We start from the raw sequence: 26,225 nt of genomic DNA, 5'->3' as shown, positions 1-26,225 counted from the left end.
GTCGGGGGCATGTCCCAGACGATGTTCAGCCGTGTTCTGCATGATTTCTTAGAGGCCATGTTGGTTCACCTGGATGAGTACATTAAATTCCCAAATCGTGAGCAGTTGACAGATGTCAAGCGTGAGTTCTATGCCCTGGGAGGGATGCCCCATGTCATTGGGTCCATAGATGGGACACATGTTGCGTTGGTACCACCACAGGCACAGGAGGTGGTGTATAGGAATCGCAAACATTATCACTCCATTAATGCCCTTGTGGTGTGTCTGTCCAACATGGTGATTTCACATGTCTGTGTTCGCTTTCCAGGATCAGCACACGATGCCTTCATCATGAGGCGTAGCAGGGTGCCAGAAATGATGCTGCAGCTGCGGAACGAGCGAGCATGTATTGTTGGTGGGTAGACTCTGGCAGTTCAGTGTTTGGCGTCATCTTCCAATCTCACTGCCTGTGCTGACACACTTCTGTCCATGATGTTTCCTTGTAGGGGACGCTGGCTATCCCAACATGCCATGGCTGATGACGCCTGTCCGCAACCCCAGCACGGCTGCCGAGCACCTCTACAACAACGCACATGGGCGGACCAGGAGAGTCATTGAGAGGACGTTTGGACTTCTGAAGAGCCGATTCCGGTGCCTCCACAAGACCGGCGGAGCACTCCCATATGCCCCGGTGAAGGTGTGCAAGATCATCATCGTCTGCTGCATGCTGCACAACATGGCAGTGGAGGAAGCTGTTCCACTCATACTGGATCAAGATGACCAGGACCATCCACCCGTGGAGGATGAAGGGCTTGGTGACGGGGCAAGTGATGTGGAGGAGGAGGAGGCTGTGGAGGACATGCGGAGTCGGCTCATACGCAACTTCTTTGCTTAGTGGTGAGTTCCAGTGTCTGAGTGTGCACGCATTGGGCCGTGTGTGGCATGTGTTGCAATGTGTGTGTCCATCTGCATGTCTGCCAAGTGAGTCAGTGGTGTGTATTGAAGTGTCACTCAAGTGATGGCGCAATGGAAGGATGTTGTCTGAGGGTCATCATTGTCACCTGTCATGTTAACAACATGATACGTGTTAAGTACATGCTTGCGGATGTGCTCCTTTGTGCTGAATCCTTGTGTGTCTCTCTTCCACAGGTCCATGTGCATGCTGTCTGCTGGTGGCATTGTTGTGCTCCTGCTACTCCTCATGAACACAGCGACATGTGCTGATTCAGCGTCACATGCACGGGCAAGTGTTGAAATCTCCTCAGGGTAAGGGATGCCTCACGTCGTTTTGGGTGTGTGAATTGTTTGTAGTCTGTGTGCACTTCTCCGGTTCATGTGTGTTCCATTTGCATACATGGTGATCCTACATGGGGAACATGACATGGGGCAGGCTTCACCTGGAGCCATGCTCAGACTTGGTGACTGTCATGTGGCAGGGGATTGGGGATTGTGATGAGGCCATCATTGTGTGTAACACTGGCCTCGGAAACATACAGGTTGCACCGGGTTGACATGGTGTGTGATTGCCCCATCAGGGCCTCAATGGTGTATAGCGGCCTCTCCGTGGCAGCAGGGGGTGTTTAGCTGTTATCCGTCACTTGTGTGCCAGGTCAATGGGATGCCAGCATCTGTGTTGCAATGGGGGGTGCCAGTGTTGCTCCCACATGTACATCCACATGACCTGTGTATGTGTTGACAGAGTATCATTGTCATTCCAACACACATGACTAATAAATTTGTCCCTCTGTCTCCAAGGTGCCTCTTCCCTGTCAATGGTGCCCTGTTGCCACTGTGCGTGCCGCAGGTCTGGCATAGTTTTCATAGGTGGTGCATATGTGTCTATGTGTAGAGTGACAAGATGCTAGGGGTTTGTCAGGGAGTGGGAACTGTATTATGCACAAGATGCACAGTTCCATCCACCTCAAGGCAAGAGAGACCATCCCCCAGGGAAACTACAACATCTGTGTAGAATCCTACCCTGCAGTCTACGGACATGTGCCTCACGACTCCCATGGTACTTGTCCATATCCGGAGTGCATCTGCACAGCTCTGCTACTGCGTCGGGCAACCAGGCCACATCAACGTCCTAACGGGATGGGGGGAATGTTTCACAGCCAGCTGCAGGATGACCTTCTAGATCCACGCCCACACTCATGATGCAGCCCACAACCCCAACACAACCATGTGGCACAGTGATCCTAAACTGCATTCTGGCATCTCCATGCATCCAACCTTGGCCTAGCCACCATTCTCAACATCCGCCTGACGCAAGCATGCTGCACATTGTAGGGACACATGTCTAGACATACCTGGGAGCGGCAAGCCAGGTCACTCCACATGATCCCTGACCTCTGCGCATGACTGTTGCTCCCCTGAATGTGTCTGTAGCCACAGTTGTGCGGGAACCACTCAGCTGGTTGGGCCCAGCACAGGTGAGTTTGGTACTCCATGTCTGTATCAGATGAGACATTGGGACCCATGTGTGTCCTGGGCAAGACTGCGACCCCACGGTTTGGATGGTTGGAGTTAATTCTGAGATCAGGCATGCTTTGACTGTACGACACACACATGTATTGTAATAATGTAGAATCACGGCATCATCTTGTAAGTGTGATTAATTTATTTGTGGTGGGGTACGGGTTTGTGGGGATGACAAGAGGTGCACAGCGGGAGTGTAGAATCCAAAGTTCACTGGGGGAGTTGGTATCCTTGTCGTAGCAAAATGTCAGAGTCCATGCCACAGTCTTCGTCAACATAGGTCAGACAGTGACCAGCAAGTCCATGTGGCAGAGAATGTCATGTGCTGCTATTGGGCCAGAGGGCCAGGTGCCAGGCCAGGTGACCTGGGAGATGGTGATGTTCTGCTGACTCTCACAGTCTTTTTCGTGGACGACCCACCTTCCTGCGGGGACCCTCGGAAGCAGTCCGTGACGATGTCTGTGACGCTCCGTCGGATGAATCCTCCTCCTCCTGATCCCTCCCTGTGTCTGGTAATGGCCTTCGCCTGGTGCCACAGGGAGGGTTGCCCATGTTGTCGGCAATCCGACGGAGTACACCGGTCATTTGGGTTTGCACCGCCACGAGCTCAGCCTGTCTATCCTCCATCCTTCCTTGGTGTTGCAGTTGACAGGCATGTTGCTGGGACTGCAGGGTCTTCATCTCCTGGAGGGTCCCCTTGATGTCATTGAGGGTGGACGCAATCTGGTCCATGCCCCTGGTGTCACGCCGGTATGTATCCAGGATGTTGCTGACCTGGGACACTACCGGGTCCTGAGCTGCCTGGTCAGGTTCGCGCCTCCGCCGTCCTCCACTCCCGCCACCCCTGCCCACGTGCACCTGGCCTGCCGTTGTGGGTGCATCGGGTCTCCGGGACCCCTGAGGGATGGCATCTGCGTTGCCGCCTGCCTCCTCCTGGGTGCCCGGAGGACCGTGTCCCTCCTGGGCAGACTGGCTGGGTGGTCGTGTGCGGGCAGGGCTCCTGGACGTCTCCTGGGATGTGGCAGGAATGGGGGTGGTGGTTGGCACAGTTGTACCTGACGCAGGTGCTGCAGGTGGTTGGACACCAGAGGGGCCAGGTTGGTCTGGGTCATCCACGGAGTGGTGAGAGTCATCGCTGGCGGTGGGGTCATCATCCCGCGGAGCCTGGTCCTGTGTGACTTCCCCCCCAGTGTTGGGGGGTGTTCGTCGACGTTGACCTGTGTGTGAGAGAGACAATGTTAACAGTGTCACATGTGGCATCCATGTTGCATGCATTTCTGATTTGGCACTCTTCCTCTGGGTAGTTGGATCTGTCCTGCATTCCTCTCACAGTGCACTTGTGCATGGCTATGTCCCTTGGCCACAGCTGTCAGGGCTTTACGCATGTGTGAGACACAATCTTAGTTGATGCATCTATTTGGGTACACAGTCAGCAGTGTGGTGTGCGGGCGTAGCGAGCCATGCAGAGGCGCCTTACGTGTTGCACTGTACGTGGCCAAATGGTGTTTTGGCAAGGCAATTTGATGTTGCAGGTAGGGGACTGAAGCATTTGTGACAGGGTTCTTACCGACACGGTGGGTGGGTATACTGGGTGTGTGGTTAGGTCTGTGCCTGCAGCACGGATGGACTCGTGCACAGATTGACACATGGACCGGTCTTCATCTACGGAAGGGGGGGTTGAGGCACTGCCAGACCTGGTCTGCATGCACACAGTCCACCGGCTGACGAGTGGACATGGCCACACCACCCAAGGGTGATTTAGTCTCCCTGTGTCTCCCTTCCTCCCTCCCTCTGTCACCCTCCTCCCTCCCTCTGTCGGTCTCCCTCTGTCACCCTACTCCCTCCCTCTGTCTGTCTCCCTGTGTCCCCCCTCTGTCTCCTTCCCTCTCATTCCCCCTCTCCCTCCCTCTCTTTGTCACTCTCTGTCACCTCAGGCCAGCTTCCTGGGCACACACAGTTAGCCGGTCTTTGAATGGCCATTGGCTTGTTCATGTGAGTTAGTCCCTGTTCTCCGGGCACCCATTGGGCAGTGTGTCTGAGTGTAGGCTGCTGCTGTGGCGGTGTGTGCTGAGACTCTATCAGAGCGATGCATCTTCATTGTCTGCTGTTATGTGCAAATTGTGCCTTCAGACCCATGGCATCCTGCATGGCAGCCATCATTTGCAGGCAAGACAGTACTGTGTGGGTACACACAGTTTGTATGGCTGTGCCCTGGGCCATATGGGCTGAGGGCATTGTTGTGTGCTTGTGAGTTGCTCAATGTTAGTTTTGCTGCCCCCACTCCCAGCATCGACCACATCCTGTGTTGTGTTGGTGTTTTGTGTGGCCTGTGACTTGGCATGGCCCTGATTGATGCATGGGGCATGGAGGTGCCAGTGGCATGTGTGTGTTTGTGGAGTGTTGTTGTGTCCGGTGGTGGCTTGGGGGGGGTGGCATGCATGATTGATTGTGTATGGCATCCCCCCCATGTGAGGTGAGTTGTTTGTGTACTCACCAGGGTCTGGGAGTCCTGGCAGTCCGTGTAGTCCCTCCACCGCCAGCGTGGACATCACCTTCTCCTCCCAGGGATGGTATTGTACCGGTCTGGGGGGCGGCCCTCCTCCAGTGATGTTCCCCTGGTTGTGATTGTCAGTCATCTTCCTCTTGACCGTCCTCCGCAGATCGTACCACCTGGATTGGCACTCGTGCCTGGTCCTTCTGGTTGTCCCAACAGCATTCACAGAATCGACGATCCTCTGCCACATGGCGGTTTTTTCGGATATGCTGGTCTGTCTGACCAATGTCCCAAAGAGCTGTGGCTCGACTCTGAGGATTTCGTCGACAAGGATCTCCAGCTCCTCCTTTGTGAACTTTGGATTCTTGGTGGTGGACATGGCGTGGGGTGTGGTTGTGGGGGTGTGGGTGTGGATGGCTGTGGGTGTGTGGGTGTGGTAGTGGAGGTGTGTGTGTGAATGTGATGAGGGGGTGTTTGTGTAGGTGGTTGTGTGAAGGTATGCAAGTGTGAGGTTCAAGTATGGTGGTGTGGGTCGTCTGTGGGCTCTGGCAGCAGTGGGTCTGTTGCAAAGGCTCATGGTTTGTGTGTGTGGTCCATTTTTATTGGTCCATTTGTGGGTGTGGCTGTGTTTGAAATTTGTGTGGGTGTGTTATGAGGAGTGATTGAGTTTTGGGCCTCTGTTTGGCAGTTTGGCAGTTGCAGGTGAGTGTATGTGATGTTTGTGGGGTTGTTGGGCCTGTTTGGTGGTGTGGGGAAACTCTACTTGACTCTCCTTGTGTAAATATGGTTTGTCCGGGTTCAGTACGTGTTTTTTTGGCGTCAGTACGGTCCGTACATGCACTGGTGGGGGTGCGGTCCGTACATTCCCTGGTGGGGTGGTGGTTAGGTGCGTACATACACGGCTGGGGTGGGGGTTTGGTGCGTACATACACGGCTGGTGGTTCGGTGCGTACATACACGGCTGGGGGGGGTTCGGGGGCGTACATACACGGCTGGTGGTTCGGTGCGTACATACACGGCTGGGGGGGGGTTCGGGGGCGTACATACACGGGTGGGTGTTTGGTGCGTACATACACGGCTGGTGGTTCGGTGCGTACATACACGGCTGGGGGGGGGTTCGGGGGCGTACATACACGGGTGGGTGTTTGGTGCGTACATACACGGCTGGTGGTTCGGTGCGTACATACACGGCTGGGGTGGGGGTTTGGTGCGTACATACACGGCTGGTGGTTCGGTGCGTACATACACGGCTGGGGGGGGTTCGGGGGCGTACATACACGGCTGGTGGTTCGGTGCGTACATACACGGCTGGGGGGGGGTTCGGGGGCGTACATACACGGGTGGGTGTTTGGTGCGTACATACACGGCTGGTGGTTCGGTGCGTACATACACGGCTGGGGGGGGGTTCGGGGGCGTACATACACGGCTGGTGGTTCGGTGCGTACATACACGGCTGGGGGGGGGGTTCGGGGGCGTACATACATGGGTGGGTGTTTGGTGCGTACATACACGGCTGGTGGTTCGGTGCGTACATACACGGCTGGGGTGGGGGTTTGGTGCGTACATACACGGCTGGTGGTTCGGTGCGTACATACACGGCTGGGGGGGGTTCGGGGGCGTACATACACGGCTGGTGGTTCGGTGCGTACATACACGGCTGGGGGGGGTTCGGGGGCGTACATACACGGGTGGGTGTTTGGTGCGTACATACACGGCTGGTGGTTCGGTGCGTACATACACGGCTGGGGGGGGGATTCGGGGGCGTACATACACGGGTGGGTGTTTGGTGCGTACATACACGGCTGGTGGTTCGGTGCGTACATACACGGCTGGGGTGGGGGTTTGGTGCGTACATACACGGCTGGTGGTTCGGTGCGTACATACACGGCTGGGGGGGGTTCGGGGGCGTACATACACGGCTGGTGGTTCGGTGCGTACATACACGGCTGGGGGGGGGTTCGGGGGCGTACATACACGGGTGGGTGTTTGGTGCGTACATACACGGCTGGTGGTTCGGTGCGTACATACACGGCTGGGGGGGGTTCGGGGGCGTACATACACGGGTGGGTGTTTGGTGCGTACATACACGGCTGGTGGTTCGGTCCGTACATACACGGCTGGGGGGGGTTCGGGGGCGTACATACACGGCTGGTGGTTCGGTGCGTACATACAGGGCTGGGGGGGGGGTTTGGTGCGTACATACACGGCTGGTGGTTCGGTGCGTACATACACGGCTGGGGGGGGTTCGGGGGCGTACATACACGGCTGGTGGTTCGGTGCGTACATACACGGCTGGGGGGGGTTCGGGGGCGTACATACACGGGTGGGTGTTTGGTGCGTACATACACGGGTGGGGGTTCGGGGCGTACATACGCGGGCGGGGGGTGGTGGGGTGTTCGGCGCGTATGCGGGCACATGTCTCCATGGTTGCTATGGGAGTTCGGTTCGGACGGTGTTTTTTGCGTACGGTTGTGAAATGGGGAGGACGGGAGGGATCGTACTTGCGCAGTCGGACTTTATTTTTCCGCACGGTGGGTTTCTCGCCCGGGGACGTGTCGGTGACTTTTCCCGACCCGAGGACGTGTGGGGAAATCTTCCCAATGCGATTCGTATGGACTTTTTTCCGTTCGAATCGTACTTGGCAGTTTGTACGCTACTTTGACGATTCGGACGGAAAAAAATCCGGATACGAGTCGGACGGGGAATTTTTTTACCGGATCGGAATTGGCACCTATGTCTCTGCTACTAACAAGTAGCGGCTAACAGGGCTGCTATTGAGAGAGATGGAATACAGCAAAGATGTATCTGCTGCCAAGCACGAGCTGCCCTCAGCTCGCCCAGTGCAGTCTACGGGAGGCGGCTGTATCGGCCAGGGTGGCCATGGAGCAGTGACTCCCTGGAATGAAGGAATCCCCTACCTGCCTCAGACAGGCCGTGGTGTCCTATTTGTAGAATGTCTTTAGGAGGGCTGTGATTGGTGTGCTTCCAATGTTGATGTACCATGTGATGAATCCCATGGGATTTCATACCTTATATATGGAACGCTAGGGTGAAAGCAAAACACGATACTACAGAAGATGTATGGATATATAAAAATATATATAAATTTACTTGCACAATAGGATAAAAGCGTTGAATGGTGGCACCAACACCCAACAATATGATAAAAACAACAGGTTCCCATGCTTTGAGAGTGATACAATGCATATGACTTCTTTCCTTCGAAAGACAGTGGTGATGCAATACAGAAACTCCTAAAGCTGAGGAAGGGAGCCATGCGTGCGCCAAAGGGAGAGCTGATGGACAACACACAATAAGATAGGGCGGTTGGCCGCTGGCCAGTTTGATGTGTGAGCTCACACTCCCAAAAGGTCTACAACTTGTACTTTAAAAAAGCCTACCAGACCCAGCTGAACTGGAGATTAAACAAAGCTTCAATATGAGGAGACAGAGGAGGAAGTTTACAAGACCGAACAAAACCGATGAATGTAACATTGTGACAATAAACCTCCTGAACATTACACTGTGAAATGTAGAGTGATACAGCAGAAGTCTCGACACTGACAGACACCGCCCCCAGGGCCTGCTTAGGCAAGAACATTTACAGCTACTAATACAACAAAGTAAACCGATATAGGGGCTTATTTACACACCCATTGCACCGCAGGTGCATCACTTTTTATGGCGCACTGGTCGCAGCATTGACTTGCTTAGATTTACAAGGCTGTGTAAAGTCACACTGCGTGACTTTTCATGGCCTTGTAAATATGGGCCCCTTTCGTGCATTTCTCTGCGTGAAAGAGGCGTTCCATGGGTGTTGCTGTGGGTGTTCTAACGCAACATTAATGGAAGTTAATTTTACTTCCAGATTTACAACAATTTGTAAACCTGCGAATGCGTCAGAATCCTACGCCTCCCCAGGGGAGGCATAAGGAGGAGTCATACGGAGAAATACTTTTATTTCTCCTTGTATTTTCCTCTGACTATGCGTGCTGCATTCTGCAGCATGCAAAGAAGGAGGAAAATGACTTTAATGATTGTTTTTGTGCAGGAAGGTGTCCCTTCCTGCACAAAAGTATTCATCCCCACAGCACAGGCACCCTTGCAAAATGACGCAAGGGTGCCTGCACTGGTGCACGGCTGCTGTTTGTGCACTGGTGCATGGGAGAAGGACAGGAATGTGCTGTATCTTGTAAATACAACGCATTCCTGTCCTTTTATTTTGACGCATGGCCGACCAGAAGGAAGGCTTGCTGAACTTTTTTGGGGTCAAAATATTGTAAATTAAGCCCTCTGAAATTAGACAACAGAGAGTTTTTAGAACTTACATGTAAACTGAAAGAATAAATGCTTATCTTTTCCTAGAGAAGCAAAGAATAGGAGATTTGGCTCGTGGGCGTAAACGGTGGTTGTGCTGGCATTGGTCGGCATGCTATGACTTCAAAATAATGGCGCTGGGGCTGGGGCTCAAGGTTTTGCTTAGAAGACCGCTACCTGTGCTATGGAATCTCTGGGATGCCGCATGTCTAGGCTGCCTAGTCTTGATTCCACCACTTGTCTCTTTCATCCACCGCCAGACACGATCTCTTGGGGGTTCTTTTCCCCCCTAGTCACTGTCTTTTTCCCTGGGCCTTAAGTGGGCCTGGTCCCTCCGGGTCTCAGACCCGTTAGTAATTAAAAACGGACAGTGACATGGGTCCCTATTGGGCTCAACATTCATGTACTTAAATTTACTGGCAAACAGCACTGCTTGGTTTCTGAAAAAATACTGGGAAAATCGTTTAGGTATTCCATTTCAGAGACTTAGTTCATGTTTATATGGAGGCCCCCGGGGGAAGTAAGACCAGCGGTCTAGTCTTCCCCCGGGGAGTTCGCGCAAATAGAAGGACAGGGGAGGAAGGGGTGGGATAAGGGGTGGGGTCGCAGGTAGGGTTAAAAGGGGCAGGAAGAGGAAGTCCTTCCTCTTCCATTCCCCAGCGCCTCAGGGAGGGTAGTTAGTGGACCGTTGGCGTTGGTGCGCGGTGCGGGGCCTGCGGAGCGTCGGTGGATCGGCGGGGGCGTGTTTTGCTGGTGAGCGTTGTGTGTCTGTGGGGGTAGCGAGCGTTATCAGGGCTGCCTCGTTTGGCAACGTGTGGCGGCCTGCGGGTGTCGGGTGGAGTCAGCGGGGGCGGAGCGGTGGTCGGCGCGGAGCGCGTTTGGCATGGAGTCGGGAGGGAGCCAGGCGCCGGATGAGGCGGCGGTGCGGGCGGCGCTACAGCTGTTGGGGCGTGCGGGGAGGGCGGACCTTCTGCGGCCGGGCGTTTTAGAGCAGGCGTGGGTGGGGATGTCTAGGACTCCGCGTTCGGCGTCCGCGGGGGTTGCGGCGGCCGTTGTTGCCTGTATGGAGGAACCGCCTCCCAAGAGACACGCGGTGGGTGCGCGTGGGGGGGGTAGGAAGGCAGGGCCTGGGGGGAAGCCAGGGGATAGGCGGCTGAGCCTCCCGGCGATGGGTTCGTCCGCTGAGGTGCCTGTGGGGGGGGGCGGGGGGGCTGTTGAGGGCGAGGGTGGGGCTGAGGAGGCGCGGTTGGCCAGGGTGGGGGCGGGGGCCGGGGGCAGTGGGGGGGCCTCGTTCCTGGTTGATTACAGTGAGGACAGCGACTTGGCGGAGGACGCGGAGGAGCGGGTTGGGGATGATTTCACCCTGTATCTTTCGGGGAGTGAGTCCGGGGGTGGCGAGGGCGGGGGGTGGGGGGATCGGGGGCCGGTCGTGGGGGGGGGGGGCAAGGGGAAGGGTGGGGGGCGGGGAGGCAAAGGCAAGGGCCCGGCGAAGGCTGTGGGGGGCCGGGGGTCGGGGCGGGTGACGCCTGGCCCCTCTGGGGGCGCAGGCCGTGGGCGTGGGGCGCGGGCCGCGGGGGAGGGCCGGTGGGATGACTGTTGGGCCGAGATGTCTTTAGAGGAACGTATCCGGGAGCAGCGGCGGCTGATTGAAGATACGGAGCGGCGCTGGGAGGAGATGTGCGCGGCCAGGGAGCGGGAGGGGGAGCGCGCGGCGGAGCGGGTGGTGGCGCGCGGGGGAGGGGTGGTCGCGCGCGGGGGAGGGGCAGGGCCGGCTCAGGGGCGCGGGCGTTGGGTGTGGCTGGATGAGGCAGGGACGGACTTGACGTCTCAGAGACCTGGTGGCGCTGGGGCCCCCTCGGACTATGCCGGTCACGAGGGGGGGGTGGGATCCACGCCAGCGCTGATTGCTGGTAGAGGCCGGGGTGGGCCGGCGGGGCGCACTACGGCCTCCAGACGCCGGGACGAAGCAGTAGGGGGGTCCGCGGCGGCCTGCCCTCCATCGAGGGAGCGCGCATCATCGGCGCCGGAGTATGAGTTTGTCCTTGGAGAGAAAGGAAAAGGAATGAAGCGTGTAGTGCGTGAGGTGCGCCTGGAGCCTAGTGAGCCTGTGGTGGTCGACGAGCTGGATTATGAGTCAGAAAGTGAAGAGTTGGAAGAAGGCGAGGTGCGTGAGGTGACGGGGCCGGTGGCAACGGAAAAGTTTGGTGTTTTCCAGGCCAGCAAAGCCAGCTGCAGCAAGGCGCCAGCGGTGAGGGTGTCGGCCCCGGGTCCAGGCGGACGGGCGCAGGAGGTGCCACGCACTTTGACAGGTGAGAGCACATGGTGGGGGGTGTGGGATGAGGGGCTTGGGCGGGGGCGTAAGAAGTCTTGTAGGTCTGTGGGGGTGGGGGATGGGTCGGTGAGGGAGGTGGGAGAGGCGGCGCAGCCGCAGGTGCCGGCTAAGGCGGCGGCCCCAGAGGGGGATGTGAAGCGGATGGTGGGAGCTGGTGTTCAGACGGAGAAGGTGACTGCTGAGAAGGAGGACGGGGGTGAAAAACATAAGAAGAAGCTGCCTTATATGGGGTTGGCGATGCCCCTGGGGTCCCATCTGTCTGAAAAGACAAGGGGCAGGATTTGGAAACACGAATACGTGGATGTCTTTAAATTGTTGCATCGGGAGATTCAGGCGAAAGAGGGGTCGAAAGAGGAGGAGTGGGAGTTGACTCGGCGGCCACGGGTGCCGATAACTATGGAGAATTGGACGTCGGCCTTCCTGATTTATGCCAGTATTTATTGCGAGAAGCATCCGGATAGGGCGATTGCGTTGTTCAAATACATGGATATCATCAGAAAAGCGCAGATGCACTTTGGGGGTTTTGCCTGGCTAAGTTATGATGAGGAATTTCGGGCGAGGGTCAGTGTCAACCCGGACAAGCCCTGGGGAGAGGTAGATCAGGAGCTGTGGGTGCAGTGGATGGCCTCCACTCAGTCCTCGGCGGCTACACACACTGCGAGTGGCCTTCCGGTGGCTTATCGGTCTTTTCAGTCCCGTCCCGCCTCGGGGGGGGCGGGAGGGGGCGCAAGTGGAACTGGGGGTGCGGGAGGGCAGGCTGCCGCTGCCGGCGCAACCGGGCAGCCTGCGAAGAGTGGGGGAGCCACCACTGGGGCGTGTTGGAATTTCAACAAGGGATTCTGCACCCGCCACCCCTGCAAATTTAAACACGAGTGTTCTAAGTGTGGTGGCAAGCACCCGGTCACGCAGTGTTTCACCTTGGCCACCCCGTCCGAGCAATGGCGGGTCACGAAAGGAAGGGGGCAGGCTGGGCCAAAGGGCTCCTACACCGGTTAGTGTGGAGGCCATGGGTCCGTGGCTCTCCCGCTACCCTGATCAGGTGGCGGCGCTGCGGCTGTTTTGGGGGTTCACGGAAGGTTTTCGAGTGGGGTACCAGGGGCCACGGGAGTGCAGGTGGGCAGAGAATTTGCGGTCAGCAAAGGAGTTGCCGAACGTCGTGGAGGCTAAATTGCGCAAAGAGGTGTCGGAGGGTCGCGTGGCCGGCCCGTTTGACACGTGGCCGCTGCCCGAGCTCATCATATCCCCGTTGGGGGTGGTTCCAAAAAAGGAACCTGGCGAGTTTCGCTTGATCCACCATTTGTCTTGGCCTGAGGGGCGGTCAGTGAATGATTTCATCGCGGAGGAGGATTCCCGGGTGTTGTATGCGTCGGTGGATGATGCGATTGGATTGGTGCGGCTGTGTGGGCGGGGGGCGGAATTGGCCAAGTGTGACATCAAGTCGGCGTTTCGCCTTCTGCCGATTCACCCGGAGGATTTCTCGTTGCTGGGCATGCAGGTCGGTGGGGCCATTTTTGTGGACAAGGTGTTGCCTATGGGGTGCGCGGTATCCTGTGCGCTGTTCGAGACTTTCAGTTCCTTTTTGCAATGGGCTTTCACTGACAGGGCGGGGCACCGGCTGGTGTCCCACTATTTGGATGATTTCTTGTTTGTGGGCCGTGGTCAGACGGGGGAATGTGGGGCGGCTTTGGGCCAGTTTCAGAGGATGGCGGGGGAGTTTGGTGTGCCGTTGGCGCCGGAAAAAACGGCCGGGCCCAGTTGTTGTCTGGCGTTTCTGGGGATTGAATTGGATTCGGTGGAGTGGATGGCGCGCCTCCCCCAGCAGAAGGTTTTGGAGATACAGGAGTGTCTGAGCCAAGTGATGGTGCAACGGAAGATTGATCTGAGGTCCGTCCAGCGTTTACTGGGCTTGCTGAACTTTGCGTGCCGAGTGGTGCGGGCGGGTAGGACGTTTTGCAGGCGGCTCGGTTTGGCCATGTCAGGGGCTGTGTTGCCCCATCACCGGGTGCGGATTTCGGTGGGTGTCCGGGCGGATCTGCGAGTGTGGCAGGGGTTCCTGAGTGACTTCAATGGGGTCTCCTTGGACTTTGCAGATGACAACATGGTGTGGCAAGTGCAGATTTTCTCGGACGCGGCTGGGGCGCGCGGCTTTGGTGTGTTCTGGGATGGTCGGTGGTGTGCGGAGCAGTGGCCGGCGCACTGGCTGGCACAGGGCAGGAGCATTGCGTTTCTGGAGTTCTTCCCGCTGTTGGTGGCGCTGCAGGTGTGGGGGCAGGAATTCCGGAACCGATCGGTGCTTTTTCATGTGGACAACATGACGGTGGTGGAACTGGTGAACCATCAGAGGGCGAGGGACCTGCGGGTGCTGCGCTTGCTGCGAAGTTTTATGCTGCTGTGCTTGCGCTTGAATGTGCTGTTTCGCGCGAAACATGTGCCGGGCGCTAGCAATGACATCGCGGATGCATTGTCTCGTTCGCAGTGGCAGCGTTTCCGAAGGTTGGCGCCCGGAGCGGACTTTGCCAAGACCAAGGTGCCGGAGGGTATCTGGAGCTGGGGGGAGTGAGAGTGGTGAATCTGGTGGAGCAGTCTGTTGCCGAGTCCACGCGGCGGACTTATCGTATGGCATGGGTGGAGTTGGGGGCGTTCTTGGGTTGGTCGCGGGAGGACTGGCGGATGTCTCAGGGTGAGTGTGAAGCGGGTGTCGTGCGCTATGTTTTGCACTGCATGGACAGGGGTTTGTCGTCAGTGACAATTGCAGGGAAATTGGCAGGGATTTCTTTCTATGGGAAGATCTATCTGGGTTTTGATCCGGCCAAGGGTGAGTTGTTGAGCAGGATGCTGAAGGGCTGGACGAGGGAGCGGGGGGGGCGGGAGGGAGCGCCGTTGCGCCAGGCGATCACTTTTGGCCTGTTGGTGGATGTTTTGGGAGAGTTGGGGGTTTTGTGTTACGATCGGTATGAGTTGGCGTTGTTCCGCCTGTGTATGACGTGGATGTTCTTCGGGGCCTTTCGGGTTTCGGAGTTGCTGGGGGGTAGGGGGGGAATGGGGTTGAGGTTTGAGGATGTACGTGTGGATGGGGGACGCCTGGGGATATGGCTGGGGCGTTCCAAGACGGATCAGGTTGGCAGAGGCACGTGGGTGTGGCTGAATGAGTCGGGGGAGTTGGCAGCGTGCCCGGTGCGGGAGTGGAGCAGTTTTTGCGGGCAGTGTGGCCGTTTGGCGGGGGAAATTTTCTGTCATGCTTCTGGGAAACGGGTCACGGCTTACCAGCTCTTGGCGGTACTGCGCATGGCGTTGCGGCGCTTAGGGAGAGACCCGGCGGGGTTTGGGACTCACTCCTTCCGGATCGGCGCGGCGACGGCGGCGGCACGGCTGGGCTGGTCCTGGGATAAGATCAGGAATATTGGTAGATGGCGTTCGCGCTGCTGCGAGCGGTACGTGAGGAAGTAGGACGGAAGGGTGCGCGGCGGCTGTGTGAGCGTTTTGTGTGCCCCTTTCTTGTTTCTAATGCTCCTTTTTTCTTCGTAGGTTGTGTTGGGGGTCCTGGAGCCAAGACGGTTACCTGGATAGTGGGACATTCATTTGTGCATTGGGCTGCCAAGTTTGCGGACAGGCAGGTGTACGGGCGTAGCCTGGGCCTGAGAAGCTGCAGTCATGAGGTTTTCTGGTGGGGTAGGAGTGGGATGCGATGGGGAGAACTTTTGCCTTGGCTCACGAAGAAGGTCTCGCAGCAGGGCTGTCCGGATCTGCTTGTCATTCACCTGGGAGAGAACGATCTGGTGCGACAGTCGGCGGTGTCCTTGATCTACTTAATGCAGCGGGACTTGGCAGCGATCAAACGCAATCTGGCTGGCGCTTGTATTGTGTGGACAGAGTTCATTCCCAGAAAGTTTTGGAGGGGGGCGCTGAAGCCCGCGGCGGTGGAACGCGCCCGCAGAAAATTAAATAGGGCAATGAGAGTTTTTTGTGAGGACTGTGGGATCAAGGTGCTGGCGCATCCTGGTCTGCGGCTTGAAGAGCCCTTGCTTTTTAGGGCTGATGGCGTGCACCTTTCGCACATGGGAAACGCCTACTATATGATGGAGATGAGGGATTTTATCAGTGGGCTGTGGAATGAGTCGATCTGGTGTAGGAGGCGGTGAGGGCGAAAGGTGCACTTGTGTGGGGTGGGGCAGGTAACCGCCCTCCGGGGGTTCCCTGGTTGGCAGATTGGGGAGGGGGGAGGAGTCCATGACGGGCATACTCACCCTCCCGGGGAGGGGGATACTGGGGAGAACGTGGGGGTGCGTCAGAGCAGTGGACGACGAATGGAGATGGTGGTGGAGTTTTGGAAGAGAAGTGAGGAAGCGAAAGGAAGTGAGAAGGTTGCGGTGTGAAGTGGGTATGGAGTAGTTGGAGGCTTGGAGAGTATGGGTAGTGAGGAATGTTGTTGTTGGGGATTGTTGGGGATTTGTGTTATGTTTCTGGTTATGGTTGTCCAACCCTGTCCTAATAAAATGGCCTTTTACGCAAAGTACCTTGCGTGGACTGATTATTGCGCGAGGAGGCCCCCGGGGAAGTAAGACCAGCGGTCTAGTCTTCCCCCGGGGAGTTCGCGCAAATAGAAGGACAGGGGAGGAAGGGGGTGGGATAAGGGGTGGGGTCGCAGGTAGGGTTAAAAGGGGCAGGAAGAGGAAGTCCTTCCTCTTCCATTCCCCAGCGCCTCAGGGAGGGTAGTTAGTGGACCGTTGGCCACCCACCCACCCGGCAATTGCATGACTAGTTGAGGAGGTCATGTTTTTTCAGCGTGCCAGTTTAGGACGGGTTGTGTGTGTGCGTGTTGGGCAGATTGGGGAGGGGGGAGGAGTCCATGACGGGCATACTCACCCTCCAGGGGAGGGGGATACTGGGGAGACGTGGGGGTGCGTCAGAGCAGTGGACGACGAATGGAGATGGTGGTGGAGTTTTGGAAGAGAAGTGAGGAAGCGAAAGGAAGTGAGAAGGTTGCGGTGTGAAGTGGGTATGGAGTAGTTGGAGGCTTGGAGAGTATGGGTAGTGAGGAATGTTGTTGTTGGGGATTGTTGGGGATTTGTGTTATGTTTCTGGTTATGGTTGTCCAACCCTGTCCTAATAAAATGGCCTTTTACGCAAAGTACCTTGCGTGGACTGATTATTGCGCGATTCAGGTTTTACCTAATATTGCCGCAAAATAGCGGTTGCTGGCACTCTAAAGGGATCCCAAAAATTTAGTTTAAGTGTTTAAGCAACGGAATTAATTACATAGGCCACGTCCCTTTTAGAGACCCCCCCCCCCCCCCCCCCCCCCCTCCGCCTTTCCGCATTCCCCTGAAAGCTCCGCTTCTTCCCTGTATGTTTTCTCTCTTGCTCTGGGTCAAACTCTCATGAAGAAAAAGAAGTGCCGGTCCCCAAAAATGAGTGTCCCACCTGAGTCCACAGGGTGAAATTAAGCACACTTTTTTTCCTAATTTAAATATTCAATTCCCTTCTGTATATTCAACTCCCTTCTGTATGTTGTGGGTGCAGCCACGAGCATCCCGAATAAATTACATGTCCTTGAGCAACACACACACATACGGAAGAGAAGAGTGATTCTGCCATCTACTGGACAAATAACGCAACTGCTAGACAAGAAACTTGCGATCCGTACTCTAGATTTCGCTCATGATTTTTATTATAATATATGACGCAGTAGATTTATTTTTGGAGCTTGCTTTGTGGTGGATGCAATGCCACAGGCAGTCTTGTAAGTTACGTCTTATGTATCGATTTTTGCGTGAAATATAGTCATTTTATGTAGAGTCGCTCTGTCATTCAGTGCTGTGCGAACTTCGCTGAGTGCTGTCTGGAAGAGTTAATGCGCAGCTCTGTTTATTTAGTTGCTGAAAAATTGAATAACAAACTGTCAAAACCAATCGGCCTTGCTTTGGAAGGCCTTCAAAACATGTCAAAAATAGTTCCCGTATGTCAGCAGTGGATGGATAAACTCAGCCAGTAAAATGAAAGATGAGTGAGTCCTGTGGCGCAACGGCCAGAGCGGCAGACTTCGGAACTGGGGCAACTGGTGTAACATCCTGTGATTATGGGCAAATAACTTCATCTCCCAGTGTGTACAAAATTAATGTGCCTTTGTGTAGTAACCCTAAACCGGCTCTCATGTCATGCGCTCCAATACCTTCGTGTCGAGTTCGCGCTATATAAACCTGCATAAAGAAAAAATACAAGCCTTGACAAAGCCAATAGGTCTCTCCAATGCAAGAACTATTGGCATTACCAATGTGTTTTAGGCACGTTGTAGATGGTTTTATGAGGCTTCCTTCAGCGTGGCTGTCAGACGCAACATCTCAGTGACTTGGGAAATGGGCTTTACAACACGGGCTGCGCCAGGCGTGCTGTTTCCAAGCAAGTGGAGCAACGCTTGCCTAAACCACGCGTCTGCCTCAACCATTCATGTGCGTGGTTAAGACAGACAGCGGTCTAGATGTGTGGATGGGCAGGGAGAGGAACATGAACAGCAAGGGCTGGGATGGCTGGGTACTTTTTAGGGGTGGGGATCAGTTTTAGGGCTCAGAGTGGGGGGAGGCTGGGGTCGGGATAGTATTCTTGGGTGGGGTGCAGGATTTAAGGCCTCAGAGTGAGAGGGGAATGGGTATATTTAAGGGTGGGTCGTTTTTAGGGTTCAGGGCGGGGGTAGGATAGTTTTAAGGGCAGGGTCAGTTTTAGGGCTCAGTCAAAGGGGAGTAGGAGTAGTTTTTTGGCAGGGGCAAGGTTTTAGGACTCAGGGTGGGAGTGGTAGAGTGGTTTTATGTTCTGGGGCCGAGGGCATTTAGTAAGTGGCTTTATCAAAGTGCTGCCACACGCTTTTGCTGGCCTAGCGCATGCGGTTACGCGCGCGAGAACGCGCGCAACCGCCAGCTTTGCCACTTGCGTGCTTTTTAAAAATGTTCTTTTAGCGCGCGCGCACACACACAACTCCCGGGCTTTGTTCCTCCCTTTTGCTCGTGCGCGCGCCCACAACTCCCGCTTCTCCCCCTCTCCCACCACAGATCGCGTCTCGCGGCCGCTCCCGCACGCGCGGTCAATGCTTGATTCAAAATACCTTAAATATTTGAGCAATTGCATTGTTTTTGAAAAATATTCAGTGCTTCAGGGCTCCAGCGTACTCGCACCGTGTTATTACACAGGTTCCAATAATTATTTGCCTTGTTAACATTCAGTCTCATTTTTCTTTTAAAAAACACCATTTATGGGCAATAGGTGGATTGTTTTTGGCATAACCCTAATTGGACTACAAATCAATACATTCCATGTGATCGGTGCTTCTCAAGTCACCACGCATTGAGGGTAATAGGTTTCTCTGCCACTGGGCTCTAGTACACCCGGACCAGCTAATTAGCCCACAGGTGCTAATCGTGCATTACTAATTAAGTGCCTGCCTTGTCATCACGTGCAGCTCCTAAATACCCGCCTCCCCCTCAGGCGCTCGCGTTTCATCCAGAGAGCCGCGCCGAGAGTGGCAAGACGCGTTAGCAACCCACTGTGCATTCTTTTTGATTCAATCCCTTTGCTGTCTGTGCGAGTGATCCCTCACATATGGTTGTGAAATCATATCTGCTGCTGCATAGGTTTTCTGGGGTCTGGTCTACAAGTGTTTCTCCCAGTGCGATTTTCCCGCTGCTGAATTCTTTCACATCGCACATTTTATTTTGGTGGCCTACAGGTGCCTGGAGTCACTCTACGCTCGGGCAGCCTGTCTCTAATGTTGTTTACTCGCGGCGCCCAATTAACAATGGGGCCTCCAACCATCTGTTGACTTTCGGGTGGCAGGAGTTACTCTACGCTCCAGCACTATTTCTACACGCTTACACGCTTTTTTCTCTGTAAGATGAGCGCAGAATGTATTATCTTTAGTGCCGCTTCACTTTGTCTCACATGAGGTGTTATTCAAGGCACATCACCTCTCCCCCTATAATTTATCTCAGCACTCTTACCCACTGAAACCTCACTTTGGTCTACTAAGCACTGCAATCAATGGCCGATGTTACCATTTGGTACCCTGCATCCTTTCTTCTCCATTGGCAGCAATTGAACCGTGAGCTGACCATCCCTTGATGTGATTCAATCGCATTACCCATTAGGTAAATATTCAAATTTAATTGAAGTTTTGATGAGTCACAGGAGACACCACGTTAGCTGTTTTTCATATTCGTGTACCCCCCCCCCTTTTTTTTAACAGAATCCTACCCCTAGTGGGGCAGGTTTCGAAGACTTTCATTGGAACTCAATACCTCCTTTTCTGGTAGGTCCCCCAGCCAATCTGCCTTTTTTAGGTCTCGCCTACGCAGTGCGCATGCACTGCGTAGGAGACCTTTAGCCGTTGTGCAGCTCTTTTTACAAAGCATACTCGTGCTTGTGGCGGCATACGCCTTGCGGGAGTGCGCAGCGGCGCGCCACAAGCACGAGTATGTGCTTTGAAAAAGAGCACACTGTGCGCAAGCATACACGCACGCACCGCGATCGCCTTCACGGCCGAGCGGCTGCGTCACTTTTATGGCCGCGCGGCCAATGCTTGTCCTTCATGGGTTTACAATCCTCCCCTCCCGCTTCTCTCCGCACTCCTCCATGCATACAAGCGCCCCAGGTACCCTATCAACACTCACCCATCTCTGCCGGTGTTCTTTCCTTTTGCTGGTCGGTTCCCTACGTCCTGCGGACAATAAGTTGAAAAGAGACGGCAACCCAGAGGAACCATACGAAGCCAATGCGCAAACTTCTCCGAAGTAAGCCAAACGTTTCTGATATATTTGGCATCTCATTCAGTTCGGGATATCCGTTAGTCTATTTCCTTCACCTGCGACTCCCCGCTCTCTTTTCTTTTCTTCTCGCCCCCTCTTCCCCACCTTGACGCCCCCCTTAATCTGCCTTCCTTTCTATGGTTCTACATAAAGGTCACCATTTCCTTCTTCTAAAGCTATATTCCTCTTTCACTCACTCTCCTTTTCCCTTTCGTGCTCCCTGTTTGTCACACTCCATCGCTTTTCTTCTCTTTCCTTTCTATCTTCTTCTCCTTACTTTCCCTCTACTCATTTATGCACCCATTCTGTGTTCTTATCTATCGCTCCATCTCTGTCCCTTCATCTGTCTTCTTTCGATGCACTCTTTTTCTCTCCCCTCTCCCGCAATTTGCCCTTCGCATCTCTCAGGTTTTTTTCACTTGTTCTATTTCCCATTTTCTCACACACTTCTCTCGAACTTTCTCTATTTTCCTAGATATATCTTGTATCAATCTCTTGCTTTCTGTAGCCCCTTCTCAGCCTTCATGTCTCTATTTATTTATTCATTTGGGGATGTGAATTGGCGTGGCCCAGGTGTGCATCAAAGTGCTAAGCCATATCAGTAATAAACAGCTGTGAAAGAAAACTTAAAGAAACGTTGCTAATAAGAGGTATTTTAGGTTAATATAAGATAGAAAAGTTACGTTTTTCAGGATTCAAGAAGAAATTACAACCGCTTTCAGCTTCCTTCCTCTGAGTGTGGCCCGGGATGCAGTGGGAGCGGATACCGCCTCCCTGTTTATCTTCCCAATCTCTCTTTCTCCGGACGTCCAAGTGCTGTTCTAGGTAGCAGTGTGTGCTAGTCTTACAACCTCATGCAGGGCGCAATTAACAACAAACAAGCATTGGCATAGCCAATAGGTCTCGCCTTTGGGACCTTATACGTGTTTAGCCATGCAACAGTTGTTGTTGCACCAAGGATATTGTGCTGCATAACTAAATACTTATAAGGTCCCAAAAGCGAGACCTTTTGGCTATGCCAATGCTTGTTTAACAGAGGGCAGGGTTTTAGGGCTCAGGCCAGAGGGTGGGGGGTTGAGGCAGTTTTTTTTATGCAGGGGCAGGGTTTTAGGGCAAGAGGCAAGGGGGGGTCTGGGTCGTTTTTGGGGCAGGGGCCAAGTGTTAGGGCTCAGGGTGAGGTGTCAGGATAGTTTTAAGGGCTGGGGTGGGGTGGGTTGCAGGGCTGAGATATCGGATGTTAGGGCACAGGCCGGGGGGGCTGGAGTATGATCTTTAGCAAGCATATACCTTTAGCAATCATGCTTTTTCAACAAGATCATGGTAAAGGCATGCGGGGTAAAGACGCAGATGTGGTACAGACCGAGTTGTTTAGGCATGCATGGTTTAGGCATGCATGGTTGAATCATTCCACCGTGTGACTGTAACCGACGCTTGCAGATGAAATGTTGGCATGAGCTGCAAAAGCAGATAGCAGCATTACATGGCCTGGGCCTGTGATATTAAACTCAAGGGAGTAGAGCTTTATAGGAAAACTCCTTTTGTGTTGCTAAAACAGTGTTGTCATAACCTCCTGAAGACTGAGTAATAGGGCATTCAAGGTAGCACATGAGCTCCCAGAGACTTCATGCCAAGATAACACCAGTCACATACAGGCTTAACTGCAGAATTAATTACATGTAAAAATAATTTATGAATATCCCCACGGCTAAAAAATGGATGCAATTTTGTGTATTGTAACTGGTGCTCATGTAAAAGCACCCGGGTCATGTACCAGCTATATAAAACTGCAAAAATGGATAGGGAGGGGATGAAAGCAATGGAGCGGGGGCAGGGTGAGGGAAAGAGCAGCAGGGGGAGGTGGAGGCAGCAAGAGAGAGGGGAAAGGTAGCAGTACAGAGAGGAGTAAAAACAAATTCAAAACAATAGTATTTCTGCAACTACATGAAAAAAGAAGTATAATTTGCGCATTGTTTTGAGAAGAGGACATTGTTCTATTTTTCATGGCACTAACCCCAACGGTTGTTGGTTTGTGGGTCGAGAAGTCGTGGCATGTGAATGCTGTTGAACTGCTCGGAAATGTTTTTGCCATTTGTTTTTGTTCTGGCTGACTGCACAGTGGCCATAAAGAGGCAGAGACGAGGGAGTGGAGGCAGAGATGAGGGAGTGGGGAGAGGCAGTGGAAGAGAGAGAGAGGGGCAGGGAAGAAACAAGCATTGGCATAGCCAATAGGTCTCGCCTTTGGGACCTTATAAGTGTTTAGCCATGCAACAGTTGCATAACTAAACACTTATAAGGTCCCAAAAGCGAGACCTATTGGCTATGCCAATGCTTGTTTTAACTGCTGCAATCTATTGAAGACTCACGGAGAACATCAAAGCGGCCGCGATCAAACATCAAAGCGGCCGCGAAAGTGATAGTAATCGCGGTAAAGCGAGACGCGCGCGCCCGCGCACATGCACTGTAGCTCTATGCTGGCCTGGTACCACTTTTTGGAGCCCTCACAAAATGTCTCGCCAGACCAGCGCATGCGCTGGGTCAGGCGAGACCTAAAAAGACAGAGGCAGAGATGGGCACAGTGATCCTGCATGCACACCAAGTGAAACAGAAGTGGAGACGGAAAAGAAAAAATAAAGAAAGTACAGACTTGCGAGAAACAGAGAGGGGACATGCAAATATGCACACAAATGACAAACGGTAGAGATGGGGGAGAGGATGGGGAGCTAGAAACATGGAGACAGTGATGCAGGAGGCTAAAGAAATAAGAAACATGCACAAAAAAAGTGGAGGCAGAAAAAAGCACGAGCCTTATGGAGGGACCAGCAGGCAAGGGGAGAGGGAGAGGGAAGAAATAGTACCACTATCACGTCGGGCAGCGGAGGGGCATTCATTAACTTGAATCTATCTGCTTTGTCCCTGCTCCACAGCAATGATCAGAAGTGACGTTTGGCCTGCACTGGCCAATTAAGGAGGCTTTAAAGAAGACTGACATGAAGCCAACAAATCGAAAGCTCTGGGTGGGCTCCAAGCCCTATTTGTATACAATAGTGTTTCGCAAGCGAGACGCATGCACAAGTGCATACACTCGCAGGCTCGACTCTACAACGTGCTCCAAAGGGCGAAGCAAACAAAGAATGACTCTCCCCAGGTGACAGATTCTCTGAATGGGCATTTATGTCTGTTAGCCAACGTGTGTCGGCTGCACATTCACAAACTGAAAGAGGAAGAAAACTATCCTGAGCTCTGTACCATTTTTTGTCAATGTCTGAGGAATGTCAACTAAAAAAAACATTTAAAAAATAAAGCCATAGCAGGGGAAGTGCTTAGAAAATCACCAGGAGCTGGTTTTAGAAGCACATCCTATAGGTCTCCCTATTTATTGAGTCTTCTAGGTGGGAAGGTCTGGTGGATTTGGCAATCAAACCTAACAAAGTCAATGGAGCTGAACAGTTTTTGGAGGGTAGGGTGGGTTGGCTGGCAAGTGACTGACAGAGGCCTATGGTAAGCATTCGGCATGTTTAGAAATTTGAAATGATTTGAAGGAGAGTGAAGTCTATCAATGAGGCTGAGTTCAGGATTATGTATTCTGGGCCTCATTTAAGAACTTGAAACGCAGTGCAGCGCAGCAAGTCACCTTGTTGCGTTGCACTGCGTAACAGGGTAAGGGCAGGAATGCACTATATTTAAGGTAATACGGAGCATTCATGTCCTTTCCCTTGCATTGTCACCCTTTTGGCTGTTTGGTGCCAACGCAGGCCCTCTTGCACCATAGTGCAAGGGTATCTGTGTAGCATGCAGGATTGTTTTTGTGCAGGAAGGGGCACCTTCCTGCACACAAATAATCCTGGGAGGCACATTCCTCTTTCTATTCTGCAGCGCACACAGAAAGAGGAAACAATGAGGAGAAATAGATACATTTCTCCTTGTTCTGCCTTCCCTGGGAAGTTGTAAGGTTTTGGCGCATTCCGAGGTTTACAAGTTCTTGTAAATCTCAGAATGTGTCAAAATCCATGGCAGTTACGTGGGAGCACCCACGCAACGACTGTGGAATGCCTACCCAGCAGCGATTTGTGCTGTGGGGTATTACTCCAGATTTTTGAAGCCACTCAGAGCCATGCAAAGTGGCTTTGCGTGGCTTCAATAATCTGACTTGAAGCAACAAATAGAAACCTGAGCAACAGTTGTCAATGTAAAGTTTCATATAAATTCACAACTCTCCAATAAGTAAGATTTCTTTCGTTTCTTTTAATATTCCATTTTCATAATTTCTGCAGTAAAAGGAGTTCTTGTTGGATGCTTTTCAAACCACAGGGTTGCCAACACGTGTTTCGTCTGATAGGTTTTATAAAACACCAATACGATTTCAAAGATCTCGGTCTAGACGCCGATGAATTTACATGTTGCAGGTCGCCGTAACAACTGTTAAGGCTTGGACTCGGTGTACCACGACCGAGATCTTTGAAATCGTATTATAAGACCTATCAGAATGCTGACTGTGATGCGGGGATTTCTGTTTTAGGAATGCTACTTGTTTGAACTTATAGTTTATGGGATGAACTATTTAAGTGATATTTTTCTCACATGTTCGTTTTTGCCCTGATGAAGTCGATTGGCATATTTGCCTGACGAAACACGTGTTGGCAATCTTGTGGTTACCCTGTGGTTTAAAAAGCATCCAACAAGAACTCCTTTTACTGAAGAAATCATGAAAATGGAACATTAAAAGAAACAAAAGAAATCTTACTTATTGGAGAGTTGTGAATTTATATGAAACATTACATTGACAACTGTTGCTCAGGTTTCTATTTGTTGTTTTGTATTTAGGGTGGACTTTGTCTATCTGTTTTACAACTATTGGCAGTGGTTGTATGTTAATCTTGAGCACTTTTGTTTCTGCTAATTTGTATTGAGAGACGGACCTCACTGTCTTGCGCATGGTTTCCCCTAGTGCCAAAATTTCCTAGTTCAATCTGACTTAAAGGTTTGCGTCACATTTGCACCCCATTCTGTGGTGCAACTGTAATGCAACCTTCACATAAATGAGCCCCTCTGTGTCTTGGACTACGGTGTGGTCTATTTATGAGTAGTTATTTGCGTTCTACTGTACTGTAGTGTTGGGGGGAAAAAAACACCCTCAAGGGGATGGGCTGGTTTTGGCAAAGACGTTTGCCATTGGGCTTTACCCTTAGTAACATCAGCGACACTGGTTCAGAGACTACTATGTGTGTAAAACAGGATGGTTGTGGCATACACGTTATTGTATTTGTCCCGTTGTTTATTAACTGATTAATAAACTTTCCAAGAGCCAGGCATATTGTCTGGACTGTACTCGGTAGAGTTGTCAAGCTATGTCCATCTTGCAGGACTGGAGATGCCCAGTTACCCACTTATACACACATTAGGGTGTTTTATTTTGAATCTGAGAAACACGCTTTGATGCACCTGAAAGCCCACCTCACACTCCCTGGTACTCCGTGTGACTTAAACACATGTCAGTAAACTCCTCTTCTGTTCACCACCTCAACATCACCAGAAGGTGCACCCACCTGCCACTCTCTAACCACATACACTCTGTCACTGCCCCATCCAGATCCAGGGAGTTTTGGAACATTTACACAGATCTCAGCTCTTAAAGCTCCACTCCCTAATTAGGGTCTATTCTTACTCACAACTACTCACTCACTTACAACTTACTTACTTTTGCTCAACCTCTATTCTCCAGTGATCTCAACTACCACCTTTCATGATTAATACAGTGCACCCTTATGTTACACAAGTACCTATAGGAGACTGAATATGGATGGTGCCAAGTGCATCACCAATCATCTATTCCCTCATA

Source organism: Triturus cristatus, chromosome 9 (genome assembly GCF_964204655.1).
Source record: "Triturus cristatus chromosome 9, aTriCri1.1, whole genome shotgun sequence".
In the NCBI taxonomy this organism is placed as follows: Eukaryota; Metazoa; Chordata; class Amphibia; order Caudata; family Salamandridae; genus Triturus; species Triturus cristatus.
Note: the sequence above shows the minus strand (reverse complement) of the source record.